The sequence below is a fragment of the Euphorbia lathyris genome, chromosome 1 (genome assembly GCF_963576675.1).
Source record: "Euphorbia lathyris chromosome 1, ddEupLath1.1, whole genome shotgun sequence".
NCBI classification, from domain to species: domain Eukaryota; kingdom Viridiplantae; phylum Streptophyta; class Magnoliopsida; order Malpighiales; family Euphorbiaceae; genus Euphorbia; species Euphorbia lathyris.
Genome location: NC_088910.1, coordinates 135,098,900 through 135,111,175, shown reverse-complemented (window position 1 = coordinate 135,111,175; position 12,276 = coordinate 135,098,900).

Sequence of the window (12,276 nt, the reverse complement as noted above, 5' to 3'; positions counted from 1 at the left end):
ATTTTAATATTTGGCCACTAATTTATTATTTGGTCACATTTGGACCATAAACTATTCAAATTGATGAAATTCTATTTAATTTTGATGAAGTCTTAATAAAATTGTTTCCTTATGATATGTGGTGATATTTTGATATATGGGCTTGACATACCGTACGTTTTAAAATTGATTTACCCAAATAATTAATGAGATTAAAACAAGAAAACAAATTTCTAAACTAAAATTTATCAAGTCTAGTTATCAAAAATATCATCGTATGCCAATAATTCTATTAAGTTTGGATAGATCAAGCGCCAAATGACAAGATTCCTTGGATCAATCAATGTCCAAATAGTGATTTAAACCTGTAATTCATAATAAATAGGCGACTCAACCAATTTTTAATCTCGAAGATAAATTCTATTAATGAGGTTGTCGGGACTCGAACCCTCGACCGTTTGGTCCTAGCGGCTCTGATACCATGTCATGAAACCGATTGAACTAAAAGTTCGAGCTAATAATTAAGGCTCAATCATATATCTTATATTAATCTCTGACAGATAGATCAGAGGATAAATGTAACAAAATAATTGGTGAATAGGTGGAAAACCGACATTTTGGATTTAATCATTGATTTTATTTTAAGGTAAAATATAATGTCCGTTCAATTTTTTTTTTCTATATGGCATCTAAACTTCAAACTTGCATATAAAAATCTCTAAGCTTTGTTGTTTAATGTGTTAGACATTATAACAAAAATTATTATTAGGCTTTAACTATCAGTTTAAACTTTTCGTACTAACAGTTCTTTGACATAGTATAAGAGTCTTTATGTACAATACTAATTCTTTACATGGTATCAGAGTCTCTTAGTCTATTTTATCAAAAAAAAAAAAAGAGTCTCTTAGTCTAGGTGATGGAGAGTTCGAATCTTACAATTCTCATTCATTAAAAACAATTTTAACACATAGCAACGCGAGTCTATGTTGTACACACTTTTAAGTTCAATTAACATTCACGTGCAGGAGTGTATTACAGATTATATTTGTTAATGGGAAAATTTCACCCATGGCCACTGAACTTTACCCATTTAACATTTATGGTCACTTAACTTTACACTTTTTTAACATCGGTAGTCACTCAACGCCTCAAAACGACCATTGTTAGGAGATAGAGTGAATTTTTAGAGAGAGAAAGCTCCAAAAAATATAATTTTGAAAAATAAAAAATGTGGTTTTATGGTAAATGTCATTCTGAACAATTTTAATTCTTGAATATTTTCATTTTGAGGTCGTTAACGGTCACTTTGAGGAGTTAGTTAAAATTGAGTGGTCACCGACGTTAAAAGTGTAAAGTTAAGTGGCCATAATATTAAAAATTGAAGTCCAGTGATCACAATGTTAAAATGGGTAAAGTTGAGTGGCCATAGGTGTAATTTACCCATTTGTTAATGGATAAAATGATCAACTTGGTAACAGGATTCAGTTTGAGAAAGATAAACACAAAAACAAAAATAAAAATGTTGTTTTCATTATTTAAAGAATTGCGTTTTTATGGTGTGTTTGCACATTAATGCTAACTTAAAGTCTAACAAACTTAGTTTCAAAAAAAAAAAAAAAAATCTAACAAACTTCTAACAAATTTTTTACCCTATTCTGTTACAGTAAATATAGAGTTAATTATTGTTAACTCAGTTAAAGCCATCAATTTTCACATGCACCTTAATGAGCAAGTGAATTTGTTCATTCACCGTTAGATATAAGCTTATTAAATCTAAGTTTCAACTCAGGAAATGAAGTAAGTGGCAATTTCCAAGCTACTTGGATTAGCGACAGAACAAAGGAACCTTCCTTTAATTTCATGGGTTTCAATGCAGAAAACATGTGCTTCACAAACATCATCAATGTGCACAATTGGAATAACCTAAAACTTGTTGCATAAACATTAATCCATGATTATACCCAAATAAAAACCTTGTAATCTGTGAACTTATGGAGGAAACACTCAAAGGCACTGAAGAAAGAAGATCACTATCTCCCCCTACTAACCCACAAGCTAAAGTTACCACTTCTAGCTTAGCATTCTCAACTTCATTGTATCTCAAGATCTCATGCTCTGCTATTGTCTTTGATTTTAGATAATCCTTCATAATCAAAATAGAACTTTATATGTTAGTGAATATCGAAATGATAGAATTGTTGAAGATAAACAAAGTAGAAAAATGGACTGTTTACTGATTAGTATTTTTCATCTACTAAACTTAATTAAAAAGCATATATTTATAGTCTAAGATGACTCTTTACTAAGATAAAAGACTTGTCACAAAAAACACACGACTCTTCACTAAACTAATGATTCTTTATTAAACAACACGGATATTTATGAAAACATAAGATTCTTCATTAAATAAAACGACTATTCCTTGAATACACGACTCTTCATTGTAATTCTATCCTAGTTAATTTGATATAGCACCAACAATACCTCCTATCGATTAAACTTGCTCATTACTAAGTGGCTTTATAAAAATATCTGCCATTTGATTCTCCATCTTGCAATACTTAGCATGAACATCACCTTGATTCAAAAGTTCCCTCAAGAAGTGGTACTGAGTGCGAATATGCTTTGTCCTTCCATAAAGAACTGGATCCTTTATGATCAAAATAGTAGAAATATTGTCACAAAATAAAGTGGTTGAGTTGTTTTTCTTCTACTTAAGACTTTCCAAATTTTCATATAATGAAATTAATTGACATCATGCATAAGATGCATCTATGTATTCAGCTTCTGTAGTAGAAAACGCCATAATTGGTTGCTTCTTCGAGCTCTATGAAATTACACCACTACCAAGATGAAATACATACTAGAAGTGCTTTTTCCATCATCAATGTTATCAAATAAGTCACTATTAGTATTACCAATGAGATTAACCAGTACATTAGGTTTATAAAAGATTCCATGATCAATGGTTCCTTTAACATATCTCAAAATTCTTTTGGAATCCTCCTAATGATGCGGACATCTTTTCAAGAAATTCCAAGTCCAGGTTAGGGAAGTAGCAAGGTAACAAATTTCATCAGGTATGTGGGGAAAGTGATTCAAAAGAGGAGGAAGACACACTTAAAGTTCTAGTATATCTTTTTCTTTTAAGTGTATCTACCTGGGGCGGATCTCTTAGACGGATCTCCTTTAACGGATCTCCTTTGATGGATCTCTTCGGCGGATCTCCTTTTGAAGGATCTCTTCAATGGACCTCTCCGATGGATCTCCTTTGACGGATCTCTTCGATGGATCTCCTTGACGGATCTCTTCGACGGATCTCCTCTGATGGATCTCTCTGATGGATCTCCTGTGAAGGATCTCTTCGACGGATCTCCTTTGATGGATCTCTCCGATGGATCTCCTTTGACGGATCTCCTTTGATGGATCCCCCTCGACGGATCTCTTCGACGGATCTACTCTACGGGTCTCTTCGATGGATCTCCTCAACGTATCTACTTCAGTGTATCTACTTCGACGTATCCTCCTCAAGTATCTTCTTAGGCAGATCTACTTCAACCTATCTCCTTCAGGTATCTACTTGGGCGGATCCACTTCGAAGTGTCTACGTTGATGTATCTCCTTCAGGTATCTACTTGGGCAGATCTACTTCGATGTGTCTACGTTGATGTATCTCCTTCAGGTATCTAGTTGAGCGGACCTACTTCGACATATCTACATTAGCGTATCTACTCATCGACGTATCTACTTCCAGTATCTACCTGAGTGGATCTACCTTGGCATATCTATTCATTGTATTTCTGTCGATGTATATCTACTTCGACGGATCTACCTATTATATCTACTTCGACCCAGATTGGCGGATCTCACTCTACATTGAATCCTGGCAGATCATATTCAGATATGGGCAATACGAACAACATGTGCACCTAATGGCGTATACCAGATGAATAACGGAGGTGGGTCCTAGAGATTATTTCCTTTACAAGGAGTGAACTTTCCTTCCTTATTTAAGGAAGGATAGTTGCAAGCTTTCCTTCCTTAAACAAGGAAGGATATACATTCTGCCTATTTAAGTTCTTTCCTTCACAAGGAAGAATATACACTTACCTATTTTACCCTTTATTTTCTTTCTTTAGTTGTAACCCTAGTAGGGGTAATTATGTCTTTAGTTTTCTTTAGGGGAGTATTTAAACCCCATCTTTGTAAGGATATGCAACTTTTTATCAATCAAATTATATCTTCTCTTTGAGAGTGTTTTTAGGGTTCATCCCTCTTAACAATAGGGATTTCTAATTCCTTCAAGTTTAGCTTGTAAATCTGGGGGTTTCACGGCTCCTTCAAGTTTAGCTTGAGAATATCTTTGGTAGTTTACGATTGAAAACTATCGCCCGTTACCCGATCTGTATCAGATTGGAATAAGGTTTCTCCATGAATCTACCCATAAGGCTAACATCATACACGATGTCAGGCTTTGTGAAAGTTAGATACATCAAATTTCCAACAAGACTAATGAACATGGTTACAAGCCTTTCTTTACATTCCTTAGATAGCTTCAATCTTGTGATGCATGGAGTAGAGACTAGATTAGCATTCTCTATCTTAAAATTCTTTAGAACTTCTTTTGCATAGCTTTTTGTGAAATAAAGATTATTCTCTTTGATTGATGACTTTAAATGCCAAAAAAATGATGAAGTTCTCCCAAATCTATCATCTCAAATTCTTCCATTCATTTAACATCTTATCATCATTTCTTATGAAAATAAGATCATCAACATAGAGATTGACAACCATGAATCTTCCTTGAGCATCACCTTTGATGTAGAGAGTATGATCATATGGACTTTAAATCCATATTTCCCAAAGTAAGAATTGATGTGGCTATAACAAGCTCTGGGAGATTCGTTTATAACTATAGAGAGAAATTCAACTAGATATAGTAAAGATTAAAAAAAAATGTAAAATTTAGAGTGACATTTAGCTGATATAGATAGAATTAATTATACACATTAATTTAAAATTAGGATACAATTCATTAAGTATTTTACATCTATTTTGATTTCATTGCCTCTGCAAAACAATTTTTATATTTAAAATTGGACAAAACTGAAGGGAATGATATAAGAGTTGAACAAAATTAAAGTACATACTATAAAATTAGTTTTTAAAAAATTATAAATTTTTTTATGAAAGAAAATTAATAAATTAATAATTTTTTTTACCTTTCTTATAAATAGATTGCAATTCAAAGTTTCAATATTACTACATTTTTTAAGGAAAATATTACTACATTAATTAAGTAGGATATATAATATCGAAAATAAATAAATTATAATTTTTTTTTTGCAAAATTGGAGAAAGAAATGATGAATCTTAAATCCAAAATTTCTGAATTTTTGAAATTTCTTCTCATTTAATTTGAATACATTATACTTAGAAAACGAAGTTATATTTTTATCAAAGGGAAAAAAGAAAAGAAGTTATAAATAAAATACAGTTATAATTTTTTTATTAAATGTTGTTGTACTTTGACTTTGAGACATTAATAAAACCTATGGAAACATAGTTGTGATTGCGGGTTTAGTTTTTAGTTTACTTGGGGACAAGTAAAATTTTAAGGGTGAGGAGGTTTGATAGGGGTCGAAAACCCTTATCTTTAGGTACGGTGTTTAGGGTAGTTTTAATTAGTTTTTGGGTAATAAACGAGTATTTCTCGCACTTTTATGCATGTGTAATAAGTTTTTTGGATAATAAGTTTTTGGCGTTGTTGTTGGGGATTTATTTTCCAGCAATATCGAACCAAAGGTCGAAATTGTTACTTTAGGCATTCTATTTATTTTCCAGCACTGAATGTTTGACACATGTGTTAGAGCTCTTTAACTCAGGTGAAATAATGTAGAAAGGTTCACGATTTCCAAGGAGCGATGGTGCTAATAGTCTCTTCAATTATGGTGACTTCTCACCTGCCTCTCCAAGAAATGCTTATAAAAGCATATTTTTGGCGATGAGTTTCACTTTCCAATTTTCCTTATTTTTTCTTGTGTGTAGAGCTTCCATTTTCCCCTTAGCAAACCGTATGTGTTCTTTTCTTCCCAGATTTTTTTTATTGCATGGACCTTTTGAAATGAAAGAATTCTCACAAGTCATCGACCTCAGAAGAGATTACTCTGACGTCCTCCAGAGAATTTGAGGACATGCCTCTGTGAAAGCATAGTAAAGGAGAAACTAGTAAGGGAAAGAGGGTGGTGGTTAAGAAGAAATAGATACTAAAGGTTTGGGATCAAGGCTCAAGCTTTACATCTTTTCAACTAGTAGATCTATCAATTGAATTTCCCTTCCTTTATGATCTAGAGATGCACCTATTGCAACCCAATTTTGATGAAGTTTTGATTATGACAAAAATTACAATTAAGAAATTAGATCCCTCTGGCTATTAAAATTTAGATAAAGATAATGTCCTTATGTGCTAACAATTTTCCATTCGAACGAATTTTCTATTGCATATTTCCCAAGTGAATCTTGTCATTCTACTTTGTTTGAGAATGTATCATTCACCCTCAAAGTAGACTCCCGGTTTGATTGCTTTAATACAATCGGAATCACCGACATGGAACATATCTTTGGAAGCCATCAAAATGGACCAGTCATCGTTTTCCTTTTAGCTTTATCATCACTCTTATATACACTACCTTATAACTCATCAGATTGTTTGGATGTTTCATGAACACCTTTAACAAGAGTTTGATTCCGAGGGACATCTACCTCATTTTCCACATTATCATCATTCTTGTAACATTAATCATTATCGTAACGCTCATCATAATGATCATGTTATAAGGCTCACCAATCCAACCCCACAAAACACCGAAACAGAACCTTCATCAAGAAATGAACAACAATTCATTTACAATGTGAAACATGATAATCAAGCAATATCCAACAACGAAGTAAATTGATGAAAATCGAAGAAAAATCAGTGAGTGAAGGCAATAAATAAAAATGTAGAACAAAATCAAAGCACCGTTTAAAATAAATTAAAATGCTAGATTGTGGTAAGGATGCTGAAAACAGTGATGTTACACTTATAGTATCTAGTTACCGCCTCAAAATTCCACGAGGCAATACCTCCAAATTCAACAAATTGAAATTAATGTTACACTTATATAGATGTTGCTCTCACGTCTTATTGCCTGTTAAAAAAAATAGGGATAAGGTACTAAAATAGGTTTACGGGTTTTTTTAGAAGTATCAATTTAGGCTCCACGTATAAAATAGCACAAATATAGGATTAACGTTTAAAAAATATGCCAATTTAGGCCTCGATAACGGAACGAGACACGTCATTGATATTACTTCGTTAAGTTCTATCAATTGATATACGCAGATGGAGAAATCAAAACTTAACGGAGTAATATCAATAGCGTGTCCAATCCGTTCTCAATACATAAATTGGTACCATTTTTGAAAGTTATAAATGCCTAAATAAACTGAGTTCATTTACACAACATCCCGAAATATGGATGACATGATCACTCTAACAATGAGGCTGTTACATCCAAATAGAAAATATGAGCTTACAATTGTTTTACTGTACAGGAGCAGGAAGGTTTACTAAGAGAGATATTTTTTATTAGCCAAGTTAGAATTCAATATGCATATGTTGCTGCTAAACTTAATAGATTGAAATTTGATATAATACCTAATTGCTTCAATATTTTTTTATTAGCCAAGTCATAATTCAATATGCATATAGCCATGGTGGAATTGAAGAAATTAAATTGAATTCACATCAACTTTTAGTTGGATTAATAAAATTGATTAATAAAAAGGGTTTAATGATCAGTACTGAAATTGCAACAAAGAATCTAAAAACCCAACCTAAAAAACATAAACACATAAACCCTGAAATCACAAACCTGTCCAGGATTGAAGGTAGAAACAAAGGAAGGAGTATCAGGACTCAAACCAACTCGAATCAAGTGAAAGGTGAATTAAAAAAACAAAATAATAAAATAATGAATAATACAGATAACAACCTGGTGATTATTGGAGATAAGAGTTGACAAAGTCTAACTTTATCTCTTCTGTTACTGCTGTTAACCGTAAATATAGGATTTGCATATATCTTTTAGTTTGTTAGCAATTCTATCTCTGTATATCTTTTAGTTTGTTAAGCAATCCTGTCTTTGTATCAAGTCTACCTACAGCCAACCTCTGTACTATTTATATGTTTACAAACACTTAATGAAATACAGCTTTCGTCATTCTCATGGTATCAGAGCAGGTTACGACCTAACCCTAATTTTTTTCCCCCCTCTTTGCCTTTCCCCCTTTATCTGCCTACGCTTTTCACTATGGCAAATAATACAATCCCAAATGATGTTGAGCCCAGCAATCCCCTTGCCATTGTCTCCCTGTCAAACATTCTCAAATTGACTACCACCAACTATTTATCATGGAAATTGCAGCTTGAAGCAACCTTGGTGGGCTATGGCTTGTTCAAGTTCCTTGATGGCTCTCACCCACCACCTCCTTCCACCATCCGTGATGGAACTACTGCTGCTGCTACAAAGAATCCAGCCCATACAACTTGGGTTCGCCAGGATAAACTATTGTTCGGAGCTCTCATTGGTACGTTAGACTCTACTATCGTACCACTTGTCTCTCGTGCTTCCACGGCCATGGAAGTGTGGGACATCTTAGCACACACATTTGCTCGCCAATCTCGTGGTCATGCTAAACTCCTCAAAGCCAACTTCAAACTCATCAATAAAGGCAGTCAATCAGTGTCTGAATTTATGAATGCTATCCGAGTGTGTGCCAATCAACTAGCTATTCTTGGGGATCCAGTTAAGCCGGAAGATCTAATTGAACGTATTCTTGAAGGTTTACAGGCTGATTCTAATTATCAATCTATTATAGATGCAGTCAATGCTCGTGACACATTGATTACTTTTGATGAACTACATGAAAAGCTGCTCATCCAAGAGGTAATTGTGCGTACTCAATCCAATTTGACTTCAACTCCCTTACCGGCTACTGCCCATGCTACTACCACTCGATACTCACAATCTACTACCCTCGCCAATCTGATACTGGATACCGTCCCAACTACAACCCCAAACCCTCTGTCAGCTACCAAAAGAAACCAACCAATCCCAAGGGGCAAGGTTATCAAGGCAAATGCCAATGGTGTCACGCCTTTGGTCACTCTCTTTTTTGCTGCACCATATTTCAGGAACGTTTTCCTCAGGCTAGACCAACTTTACCCCCATCATCCAACACCTCCAAATCACCTCAGGCTCATGTGGCCACAACCACTCTCGGGAACTCCTCTCCTTTTTGGTTACTTGACTCGGGAGCATCTCATCATGTCACCAATGACATAGACAATCTTGCTTTGCATCATCCCTATGATGGCTCGGAAGAAATTGTTATAGGCAATGGTATAGGTGTCTCCATCTCTCATATAGGCTCCTTCAAATTTCCTACCGCTTCTAAATCTTTAAGTCTTTCTAATGTCTTATGTGCCCCAACCATGACTAGAAACATCATATCCATTTCTCAATTATGCTCAGACAATAATCTTCTAATAGAATTTTCTTCTGATTCTTTTGTTGTCAAGGATCGACTCACAGGGGCTCATCTTTTGAAGGGACCAACTAGGCAGGGCATGTATGAGTTACCAACTCCCTCCTCTATTCTAGCTTTATCCACCGTCAAAGCTCCGGCCATTGATTGACATCATCGTCTTGGACATCCATCTTTAGCTACTTTCAAAAATTTAGTTTCTCAATTTAACCTTCATGTTTCCAGTTCATTCACATTTAATTGTGATGCTTGCTAATGTAATAAGAGCCATAAGCTCCCTTTTAGTCAATCAACTTTAACTTCTCATGCTCCTCTTCAACTTGTTTACACAGATTTATGGACTTGTCCAGTTTATTCTTTAGATGGATTCAAATATTATGTCATCTTTGTCGATCATTTTACAAAATACATTTGGTTTTATCCTCTCAAAAAGAAATTTGATACAAAACCTGTGTTCATTAGGTTCAAGGCCTTAGTTGAGAAATATTTTGAACAACCAATAAAAACAATATACTCTGACAATGGGGGAGAATATGTAGCCTTAGCCTCTTTCCTCACCATTGATGGAGTCTCTCATCTCACTTCACCACCTCACACTCCCGAACATAATGGCTTCGCTGAGCGCCATCACCGTCACATAGTAGAAACAGGTCTTTCCTTATTGTCTCATGCTCACCTTCCTATGGAATTTTGGTCCTACGCATTCACAACATCCTCATACCTTATTAATCGACTTCCTATGCCCACTCTTAAAGGAAAGTCTCCATACCACTGTCTATTTGATACTCCGCCAAACTATCTCAAACTTCGTAGTTTCGGTTGCTTATGTTACCCATGGCTTAAACCTTATACCTCCCATAAACTAGACCCAAAGTCCAAACCATGCATTTTTATTGGGTACTCTAAAACTCAAAGTGTTTATCATTGCTTAGATCCATCCACCAATAAGGTTTACACCTCTCGTCATGTTCGATTTGTCGAAACTGAATTCCCGTACATTCATTTAACTGCGTCTCCTACACTTCCGCCAACACCCTCGCTTAATATTTGGTGCCCATCTCCTGTCTTATTACCCATTATTACACATACTACACCACTGCCTCCACCACCACCTCATCCAAATACTAATTTCAGTCCTTCTCCTACACCAATTTCCCCTAGCCCAACACCCACTCCTACACCTGCCAACTCTAGCACCGATGTCAACAGCCTCATTACCTCGTCAACCTCTATGCCCTTCGCTGAACAGCCACCCATTGAAAGTTCTTCCCATACCGAAGTATCTCACTCCACTACCACTACTCCACAAAACCCACCTTCTCCTCCAACTTCAACTACTACCCTAAACACCACTCAACCCGGAATCATTACACGGTCCAAAAATAACATTCGAAAACCTAATCCCAAGTACGCACACTCCATCTCGGTTCAGCCTCGCCCCATCGAACCCAAAACAGTAGCCCAAGCTTTAAAGGTTCCACTTTGGAAAGCAGCAATGGAGGAGGAACTTGATTCACTTCGGAAACTTGGCACTTGGGATTTGGTGTCTCCGGAACAAACTCATAATCTTGTAAATTGCAGATGGGTCTTTCGTATTAAATACAACAAGAAAAGAGAAATAGAGCGTTACAAGGCTCGGTTAGTGGCAAAGGGCTTTCAACAAAGACCGGGCATTGACTACCAAGAAACTTTCAGCCCAGTAGTTAAGCCAGCTACAATTCGCACGTTGCTCAGCTTAGCAGTCACTAACGGTTGGCATCTTCGCCAACTCGATATCAACAATGCCTTCTTGAATGGTACCCTACATGAAGAAGTATTTATGTCACAACCTCCTGGTTTTGTTGATTCTAAATTTCCTACTCATGTGTGCAAGCTAAAGAAGGCCATTTATGGTCTTAAACAAGCCCCACGGGCATGGTACACCGAGCTAACAAATTTTCTACTTGGTATTGGCTTCAAAAGAGCAGTTTCCGACACCTCACTGTTTATTCTTCACTCTATGCCTCATCCCATTTATCTCATTGTGTATGTTGACGACATAATTGTAACGGGCCCAAATGTTTCTAACCTTGATTTATTTGTCAGAAACTTGGCTAACAGATTTTCTTTGAAGGATCTTGGAGACTTATCATACTTTCTAGGCGTTGAAGTGATGCCAATATCTACAGGGCTTTTTCTCAGTCAACGGAAGTACATTCTGGACCTTCTTGAAAGACACGGCATGCAAGATGCGAAGCCAGCACCTACCCCCATGACATTCAACTAACTAACTGCGTATTCGAATAATGTATATAAAAAATGAAGAAAAAATATTTACATGAACTTAGAGCTTGAGTTGAGTTGATGAATTTTGTTGTAAAAATTAAAATAAATGACTTTGTTGGAGGATAGCTTATATAAAATTAAGGGTATTTTTTCTTTCAAAAACAAAAAAATTAAGGGTATTTTTATCCGAAATTGATGAAAGCGTCAAATTTATTAAAATGAAAACAAAATGTATCAAATATGTTAATGGACTCAGACCCTGTTCTTTATCACTTAATTTCAGTAACAATCAGTTCAGTTCAATTCAATCCAGTCCAGTTCAGTTCAGTTTCAGCATTCAGTTTCAGTATTTAGTAATTTATCATTATTTATTATATTATAATTATTTATATATAATTTATTATAATTATTATTATTATTTATCTATAATTTATCATTATT